At 38.2% G+C, this 11,014-nt stretch overlaps 1 pseudogene; it reads left to right on the top strand.

Moving 5' to 3' along the window:
* The first annotated feature begins 793 nt into the window (after nt 1–793).
* On the top strand, nt 794–1,749 carry LOC101396534 (olfactory receptor 2T29-like; annotated as a pseudogene).
* The last annotated feature ends 9,265 nt before the right edge of the window (nt 1,750–11,014 follow it).

Here is an 11,014-nt window from a genome sequence, read left to right as displayed (position 1 = left end):
ACAAGGCCTGAGGCCAAAAATTATTTTTATCCATTTTTTATGTAGAGTGGACACAAGGATGGCAGGTAGAGCTGAAGCTGGGTTAATGGCCACAGTGAGGCTGAGATTTAGGGTTTCTCACTGATGCCCTGAAGGTTTCAAAGGAATCAGTCATGGGTGAGGTCTCTGATCTGCTTGTAGGGGTGCTGTGTTCACTCTACACAACCACAAAACTTCACAGGGCAGCCTGATCCTATGGGCACAGGGATTCAAACATTTGGTATGAATTTTCCCCAAATAAAGTTTCAGTTATTTCTTAAAACTCTCTTATATTTAATACACCTCCAAAATTTCTTTAAGATTCCAGTCAGATTCTCAGAGCAGAAAAATTAATTAAATTTACACATATAAAAAAATCTAGAAATAAATTCTGATTTCTCCTTTTTGTGGATTTACTTTTTGGGTTTGCTTAAGGCACTGTCTCTGAAAATTCCCAATATATGTTGATGGATAACACTATCTATCGTTATAAACCTCATGACCTGAATTGTCTCAATTTCAGCATGTTACCAACTCTTTTGACCCACAGTTGTGAATTATCAATGTTTTGGTAAATGTGTTAAATCATGTATAATTTATATTCCACAAATATACAGGCCCATGGGACTTTCTCTGGTTAGCAAAATCAAGGTGGTGTACACAAACACTCACACACACTCTCTCAGTAAACATTCATTCAATTATTTCAGGTGGTTATATCCCACGAGTGATCCACTAACCCCAAAGCTCTCCTTTTTGGTTTAGATAAAGCCTTATGGACAAAATAACCTGGTTGACCAACCACACTGATCACTCAGATTTTATCCTGGTGGGAATCTTCAGTCAATCCAAACAGCCAACTCTACTTTGTGTGATCATTTTTGTGGTTTTCCTGATGGCCTTGTGTGGAAACACCATCCTGATCCTTCTGATACACTATGATGTCCACCTCCACACCCCCATGTACTTTTTTATCAGCCATTTGTCTCTCATGGACATGATGTACATTTTCGTCGCTGTGCCCAAAATGCTCGTGGACCAGGTCATGGGTGTGAATAAGATCTCAGCTCCTGAATGTGCGATGCAGATGTTCCTCTATTTGACACTAGGAGGTTCAGAATGTTTCCTTCTAGCCACCATGGCCTATGATCGCTATGTAGCCATCTGTCATCCTCTCCATTACCCTGTCCTTTTGAACCACATGGTGTGTCACCTCCTGGCATCTGGCTGCTGGTTTCTGGGTTTGGTGGATGGCTTCACACTCACGCCAATCACCATGACCTTCCCCTTCTGCAGATCCCAAAAGGTCCATCATTTCTTTTGTGAAGTCCCTGCAATAATGAAGCTCTCCTGCTCAGATACTTCCCTCTATGAGAGACTTATGTACTTTTGTTGTGTCCTCATGCTCCTCATCCCTGTGGCAGTCATTTCAAGCTCCTATTATTTCATCCTCCTCACTATCCACAGAATGAACTCTGCAGAGGGCTGGAAGAAGGCCTTCACCACCTGTTCTTCCCACATGATGGTGGTCATCCTCTACTATGGGGCTGCTGTCTACACCTGCATGCTCCCCAGCTCCTACCACACCCCTGAGAAGGACATGGTGGTATCTGTCCTTTACACCATACTCACTCCTGTGCTAAACCCTTTAATCTATAGTCTCAGGAATAAAGATGTCACAAGGGCTATAAAGAAAATGTTTAACATTTCTTTCAAGAAACTATAAAATAATGAATTTTGATATTAATGTGTTTTTTCTCCTATCAATACATCAGAAGTTTATAATCTTATGTCTCTGTTATTTCCAAGACTCTCAAACTATGATGTCTGTTTTCACACCTCTTTTAGGGATTCTTCAGTATACTACAAAACTCTTCGATTCTATACTCCTCCATTCAAAATATATTATACTGTCATATTGTATTGAAGTTACACTTATTGAAGTTGATACCTGCACTCTTATTCTATAAAAGAATATCTATATTCTTACAAAACACATAATAAAAATAATTAGAAGATAAATGTCATGAGGAGGTTTAAAATTGTCTCCAATGAGAGAGAGAGAGACAGAAACAGAGTGAGAGAGAGAGACAGAGATTGAGAGAGTCAGAGAGATTGATAGAGAGGTCATGAACCAAAATAGGTACAATGTTAGCCATAGGTAACTCTGGGTAAAGGGTGTACGGATATTCTTCGTATCATTTTTATTCACGTTACTTCTCTACAAGTTTGAAATTTACTCCAAATAAGGAGTTAAAATATCAGATCCCCCCAACAGTTTTTTTGAGTTTTGATTTCAGGTGTGTTTGCAATACATCTAACATAATATCCTATAAAACATGCTCATTTCAATGTGACTTTTCGTTGCTGAGAGGATCCAGTCACTTGGCCACATTTATTGGAGGCTATCTTGTTCCACGTTGTCCAATCCTGCAGGCATCTAGTGATGGTTAATAATGCCACCACGTAGTGGGTTAGAAACCAGAGTTGCATAAGGGATGGTGGGAAAAATATTAATCAGGAATGGAAAATTTAAGGAAGGATCTCTGCACAAGGTAACTTATGACCTGGGTTTTGAAGTATGTAAGTTACTAGACAAAGAGAGAGACAGGATACCAAATAATCAATCTTTCCTTTATGCACTTAGTAATAATTCCTTATACTATATTATAATCCAAAATAATAGCTAAATGAGATTAAAATATGAATCCTACATGGCTGCTGTCCCCAAGGAATTTGAACTAGTATCTGTAGTTGTATATGCAAATAGGTGTTACAAAGTATATGATATGCTTTGATGTTCGTGTGGAAAGGGTACAGCACATAAGGACACGTTAATTCTAACTGTGATATGTGAGTTTAGTCAAGCCAAAGAGACTGAAAGATGACATGGAGCTCAGTGTTGAATGATGTCTAGATATTAGTCCCAGATAAGTACAGGAGGCAGGGCACAGGGGACTTTCTCAGGGACAAGAGGCCACAGAAATTGCACGACATGAACCAGGGCCAGATTCTTGACCCAGCAGGAGAGGTAAACCGTCCAGTTGCACCTCTTTACCTGCTTTACTTTACAGACAGATTCTACGCCCATCTGTGACCCAGAACTTTACAAATAGGAGTGAAGTGTTCAGCCTTTCACATTAGAAATATTACTTAAGTGGTAATCAATTGGAAAAGTGCAATCTTGGAGTCAGGGTAACCAGAAAAGTAAGGATGGTGAACAAAAATGTGTTGATCTAAGGAAATGGACCTCATTTTAACACCAGAAGGGACTAGGGAGCGGATATTTGTGTGTAAACGGGGACTTGTTGAACCTGTTTTATAAACCCACAGATATGAGTGCATATCTACCATTGTCTAATTGTCCATGTTCCACTTGTGAAGAATCAGGTGGTTTCAAAAGCAAAGATTCCATTTTTCTGATGATGCATGCAATTATATCATGTCTGTAAAATAAGGATCTTTTAGTGTTTAAAAAAGATGTTGGAAAGTCAATTTCCAATATTTTTGTAGCAGTAAAACTGAATTAATAAATATGCACATTCTCTAACTTTAAAAAATTTTAGAAATGATATCTATTACACATTAACTTGCTGAACTGTATGATAAACACATTTTTGTTTCCATTTATAACACCATAGAAAGAGGGACCCTCGGGCCGGCCCTGTGGCATAGCAGTTAAGTGCACTCACTCCGCTGCTGGTGGCACGGGTTCGGATCCCGGGTGCGCACCAATGCACCACTTATCAGGCCATGCTGTGGCAGTGTCCCATATAAAGTAGAGGAAGATGGGCACAAATATTAGCCCAGGGCCAGTCTTCCTCAGCAAAAACAGGAGAATTGGCATGAATGTTAGCTCAGGGCTGATCTTCCTCACCAAAACAAAGAAAAAAAAAGGAAGAGGGAACCAAATAGAACAAAACAAAATATAATTTGATGTGGGACCATATTCCTCTAAAGGTAACTTTTTAAATACTTTATCCAACCAAAAATTTTTATTTAAAAACCAAAAGTTTTATTTTGGAACAATAATTACTGTTTTAGATGATGTGTTGAAAATACAATTTTACACTGCCTCTACTAATAAGAATTGGAAAAAAATGTGCAGCTTGGAAAAAATTGTGTCTATGTATATATGGCATCTAATATTTAGAATGCAAAACATAGAGAAAAATTTCTGCTTCTGTCTTTAATTTCTTTCATATAGAGACAAAAAATTCAATCACATGACAGTGTGTTAGTCTATTCAGTGAGTAGAAAATAAGATTCAACTATATGCTGTCTGCAAGTTTCAATTTAGACACAAATACAGATATATTAAAAGTAAAAGAATAGAAAAAGATATACCATGCAAACAGCAACCCCAAGAAAGCTGGAGTAAATACTCATATTATAGAAAATAGATTATAAAACAAAATGTTCCCAGAGATAAGGGAGACATTTTATTATGATAAAAAAGTTAATCCACAAGAAAAACATAACAATTATATACATGTATGCACCTAATCACAGAACCTATATAATAAAGCAAAAACTGATCAAAAGGAAGACAAAAATAGAAAATTCAACAATAGTAGTAGATGTCAATAAACCCACATTCTAAATGGGATAAAACAACTAAGAGAAGATCAACAGGAAACATAAGACTCGACATGACAAACTAAATAGACCTCAGACATCTGAAGAATGGCCCATCAAATAACATCAAAATATACATTCTGCTCAAGTACACATGAAACATTCTTCAGGATAGACCATATACTAGGTTTCTAAAAAATTTCAATAAATTTAAAAGAATATAAATAATGCAATGTAAGTCTTATGAACACAATATAATAACATAAAAATCAAAAAAAGAAAAAGTTGAGGAGTGACGTCAGCATCATGGCGGAGTGAGCTTTCCCGTGAACTCTTCCCCCAACAAGATACAACAAAAGCAACAGTCACAGACCAACAACGGAATCCCAGACAGTGAAAAGCTAGAGCGGAGGGATCCACACTGCCGCACATCTGAGAGCTGAACGTGCTGGGCCCCCAGAGGAAGTGGGGAGAGGTAAGGAGAACTCCTCTCCCTCCCCATCAGATCAGCGATCCCGGTCCACGCAGCTCCCAGAGAGGGGGGAGGGGCGGCCCTCGGCGGGGAAACCGTGGCTCTTCAGACTCTCTCAGCCAGTGGGAAACTCCTGCACAGAGGACTCAGAGGAGCCACAGGGCTACCATCAACATCTGAGCACCCCAGAGAGCGGATAAAGAGGCGCAAACGAGAAGCCTCCCACGTCAGGGACCCAGAGGGCAAAAGAGAGAGCTCCCCCCTCCCCGCAAACTGGACTCTGCAGCTCAACCGACCAGACCAGACCTAGGGATCCGCGGCAGACCAGACCAAGTGATCCGCGACAGACCAGACCAAGCGATCCGCGGCAGACCTGATCAAAGGACTGGACCCATGGATCGCAGCAGGAAAAAATAAAAAAACAAAAAAAACAAAACTGAGGATCGCAGCAAAAAAACTGGGGCAGAGCGCAGGGGGCTTAGACTACACAGCCCTTTACCACCAGACAGTGGCGGCAGGTGGAAATTGCAACCAGAGATTTCCAAGATGAGGAAAAACAAAACCAACACAGGAACCACAATGCAAAAACATATGAAATCACCAGACCAGAAACAAAATGACAAGCACCCAGAAATCAACCCCGAAGACACAGAAATCCATAAACTAAATGACAGAGATTTCAAAATAGCTATCGTAAAAACACTCAATGAAATACGAGACAACACAGACAAACAATTCAATGAGATTAGGAGTTTCTTCACAAAAGAGATTGAAATCATAAAGAAAAACCAATCAGTGCTGATGGAGAGGAAAAACACAATGGAGGAGATAAAGGAGAATCTGGAATCTTTAAAGAACAGAGCTGACAATATGGAGGAAAGAATTAGTACTTTAGAGGATAGAAATACAGATATACTCCAGATGGAAGAGGAGAGAGAACTAAGACTAAAAAGAAATGAAGAAAGACTCCAAGAAATATCTGACTCTATTAGAAAATGTAACATAAGAATTATAGGTATTCCTGAGGGAGAGGAGAGGGAAAGAGGAACAGAGAGCCTATTCAAGGAAATAATAGCTGAGAATTTCCCAAATCTGGGGAAGGAGCAGGAAATACCAGTAAGCGAAGCCAACAGGACACCTATATATATTAACAGACAAAGGCCTTCACCACAACACCTAGTGGTAAGGCTAGCCAGGGTCAACGACAAAGAAACAATATTAAGGGCAGCTAGACAAAAACAAAAAATAACGTACAAAGGAACTCCCATCAGGCTCTCAGCGGATTTCTCAACAGAAACTTTACAGGCTAGAAGAGACTGGAATGATATATTCAAAATACTGAAAGACAAAAACTTTCAGCCAAGAATACTCTATCCAGCAAAAATATCCTTCAAATATGATGGAGAATTAGTAACTCTCCCAGATAAACAAAAGCTAAGGGAGTTCATGGCCATGACACCCCCCCACCAAGAAATACTCAAGAAGGCCCTCAGGCCTGAAAAAAAGAAGAGAAAGGGAACACAAAGCTTGGAGCAAGGAGAAAAGTAGGTAGACAAACTCAGAAAAATAGTAGATCTTTACCGGAATAGGTTAGCAACCACTTAAATACTAAATTCAAAGATCAAAGGAAGAAATTCACCAAAAATAAATTTAACCTCATCACTGTAAACACACAGCCACAACACAAGATAGAATAAGGTATAACAAGAACAACTTAGAAGGGGAAAAGGAAAGTGACTGAATTGACTTAGTATAAGGAAATAGGAGGCTATCAGATAATGGACTATCTCATACACAAGATTTTTTGCCCAAACCTCAAGGTAACCACTAAACAAATAATCAAAGCAAAACCACATATGATAAACAAAGAGAAAACTAGAAGAATCATAAGACAGAACAACCAAACTGAATTGGCAGTCCAAAACAAATGGGACAAGAAACAAAGGAAATGCAAAAGAACCAGAAAATAAGTGACAAAACAGCAACATTAAGCCCTCATATATCAATAATTACCCTAAATGTAAATGGATTGAACTCTCCAATCAAAAGATACAGAGTTGCAGGATGGATTAAAAAGCAAGACCCAACAATATGCTGCCTTTAGGAAACACATCTTAGCACTAAGGACAAGCACAGGCTCAGAGTGAAAGGATGGAAGACAATACTCCAAGCTAATGACAAACAAAAGAAAGCAGGTGTTGCCATACTCATATCAGACAAAGTAGACTTCAAGATAAAACAGGTTAAGAAAGACAAAGAAGGGAAATATATAATGATAAAAGGGACACTCCATCAAGAAGACATATCACTTATAAATATATATGCACCCAACATAGGAGCACCAATGTACATAAAGCAACTATTAACAAACCTAAAAGGAGAAATCAACAACAACACAATAATAGTAGGGGATCTTAACACCCCACTTACAGCAATGGATAGATCATCCAGACAAAAAGTTAATAAAGAAATAGTAGACTTAAATGAAAAACTGGACGAGATGGACCTAGTAGACATATACAGAGCACTCCATCCAAAAACAGCTGACTACACATTCTTCTCAAGCACGCATGGAACATTCTCTAGGATAGACCATATGTTGGGAAACAAAGCAAGCCTCAATAAATTTAAGAAGATTGAAATCATAACAAGCATCTTTTCAGACCATAAGGCTATGAAACTGGAAATGAACCATGAAAAAAAAACTGGGAAAGTGACAAAAATGTAGAGATTAAACAACATGCTACTGAACAACCAATGGATCATTGATGAAATTAAAGGAGAAATCAAAAACTATCTGGAAACAAACGAAAATGATAATATGCCATATCAAACCATATGGGATGCAGCAAAAGCAGTCCTGAGAGGGAAACTCATAGCGATACAAGCCCACCTTAACAAACAAGAAAAAGCCCTAATAGGCAACCTTAAATTACACCTAACAGAACTAGAAAAAGAAGAACAAACAAAGCCCAAAGCCAGCAGAAGGAGAGAAATAATAAAAATCAGAGCAGAAATAAATGAAATTGAGACCAAAAATCAGTAGAAAGGATTAATGAAACAAAGAGTTTGTTCTTCAAGAAGATAAACAAAATCGACAAACCCTTAGCTAGGCTTACTAAGAAAAAAAGAGAAAAGGCTCAAGTAAATAAAATTAGAAATGAAAGAGGAGAAATTACAACGGATACCATGGAAAGACAGAGGATTATAAGAGAATACTATGAGAAATTATATGCCAACAAATTGGACAATCTAGAAGAAATGGATAAATTCTTAGACTTATACAACCTCCCAAAATTGAACCAAGAAGAAATGGAGAATCTGAATAGACCAATAACAGGTAAAGAGATTGAAATAGTAATCAAAAACCTCCCAAAAAATAAAAGTCCAGGACCAGATGGTTTCTCCAGTGAATTTTACCAAACATTCAAAGAAGATTTAATACCCATCCTTCTCAAACTATTCCAAAAAATAGAGGAAGATGAAACACTTCCTAAATCATTCTACGAGGCCAACATCACCCTGATACCAAAACCAGACAAAGACAATACAAAGAAAGAAAATTACAGGCCAATATCGCTGATGAACATTGATGCAAAAATCCTCAACAAAATATTGGCAAACCGAATACAGCAATACATTAAAAAGATCATACACCATGATCAAGTGGGATTTATACCAGGGACGCAGGGATGGTTCAACATCCGCAAATCAATCAACGTGATACATCACATCAACAAAACAAAGAAGAAAAACCACATGATCATCTCAATAGACGCAGAGAAGGCATTTGACAAGATACAACATCCATTTATGATAAAAACTCTCAACAAAATGGGAATAGAAGGAAAGTACCTCAACATAATAAAGGCCATATATGACAAACCCACAGCCAACATCATACTCAGCGGGGAAAGACTGAAAGCCATTCCTCTGAGAACAGGAATGAGGCAGGGCTGCCCACTCTCACGACTCCTGTTCAACATAGTACTGGAGGTTTTGGCCAGAGCAATTAGGCAAGAAAAAGGAATAAAAGGAATCCAAATAGGTAACGAAGAAGTGAAACTCTCACTATTTGCAGATGACATGATTGTATATATAGAAAACCCTAAAGAATCTGTTGGAAAACTATTAGAAACAATCAAGAACTGCAGCAAAGTTGCAGGGTACAAAATCAATCTACAAAAATCAGTTGCATTTCTATATGCTAATAATGAACTAACAGAAAGAGAGCTCAAAAAGATAATACCATTTACAATTGCATCAAAAAGAATAAAATACCTAGGAATAAATCTTACCAAGGAGGTGAATGACCTATACAATGAGAACTACAAGACATTATTGAAAGAAATCCATGATGACATAAAGAAATGGAAAGATATCCCATGCACGTGGATTGGAAGAATAAACATAGTTAAAATGTCTATATTACCTAAAGCAATCTACAGATTCAATGCAATCCCAATCAGAATCCCAATGACATTCTTCACAGAAATAGAAAAAAGAATACTAAAATTTATATGGGGCAACAAAAGACCCCGAATAGCTAAGGAAATCCTAAAGAAAAAGAACAAAGCAGGAGGCATCACAATCCCTGACTTCAAAACATACTACGAAGCAATAGTAATCAAAACAGCATGGTACTGGTACAAAAACAGACACACAGATCAATGGAACAGAATTGAAAGCCCAGAAATAAAACCACACATATACGGACAGCTAATTTTCGACAAAGGTGCTAAGAACATGCAATGGAGAAAGGAAAGTCTCTTCAGTAAATTGTGTTGGGAAAACTGGACAGCCACATGCAAAAGAATGAAAGTGGACCATGTGCTATCGCCATTCACAAAAATTAACTCAAAATGGATCAAAGACCTGAAGGTGAGACCTGAAACTATAAAACTCATAGAAGAAAATATAGGCAACACACTATTTGACATTGGTTTTAAAGGAATCTTTTCAGATGACATGCCTACCCAGACTAGGGAAACTAAAGAAAAAATAAACAAGTGGGACTTTATCAGATTAAAGAGCTTTTATAAGACAAATGAAACCAGAATCAAGATGAACAGACAACCTACTAGCTTGGAGAGAATATTTGCAAAACATACATCTGACAAGGGGTTGATCTCCATAATATATAAAGAACTCACACAACTGAACAACAAAAAAACAAACAACCCGATCAAAAAATGGGCAGAGGAAATGAACAGACACTTCTCCAAGGAAGATATACAGATGGCCAATAGGCACATGAAAAGATGCTCAACATCACTAATCATCAGGGAAATGCAAATCAAAACAACACTAAGATACCACCTCACGCCCGTTAGAATGGCTATAATCACCAAGACAAAAAACAACAAATGTTGGAGAGGATGTGGAGAAACAGGAACCCTCATACACAGCTGGTGGGAATACAAATTGGTGCAGCCTCTATGGAAAACGGTATGGAGATTCCTCAAAGAATTAAAAATAGAGATGCCCTATGATCCAGCCATCCCACTACTGGGAATCTATCCAACACACCTGAAATCAACAATCCAAAGAGGCTTATGCACCCCTATGTTCATTGCAGCATTATTTACCATAGCCAAGAAGTGGAAGCAACCTAAGTGTCCCTCGACTGACGATTGGATTAAGAAAATGTGGTATATATATACAATGGAATACTACTCAGCCATAAAAAAAGACAAAATCGTCCCATTTGCAACAACATGGATGGGCCTGGAGTGTATTATGTTAAGTGAAATAAGCCAGAAAGAGAAAGACAAACACTGTATGATCTCACTCATATGTGGAATAGAAACCAACACATGGACAGGGAAAACTGGACTGCGGTTACCAGGGGCAGTGGGGGTGGGGGTGGGCACAAGGTGTGAAGGGAGTCATATATATGGTGATGGACAAACAAAAGTGTACAAGCCAAAATTTCACGATGTTAGA

This window comes from Ceratotherium simum, chromosome 37 (assembly GCF_057802395.1).
Source record: "Ceratotherium simum simum isolate JZ-2026a chromosome 37, ASM5780239v1, whole genome shotgun sequence".
Taxonomy (NCBI): Eukaryota; Metazoa; Chordata; class Mammalia; order Perissodactyla; family Rhinocerotidae; genus Ceratotherium; species Ceratotherium simum.
This window is presented reverse-complemented; position numbering and strand designations above follow the sequence as displayed.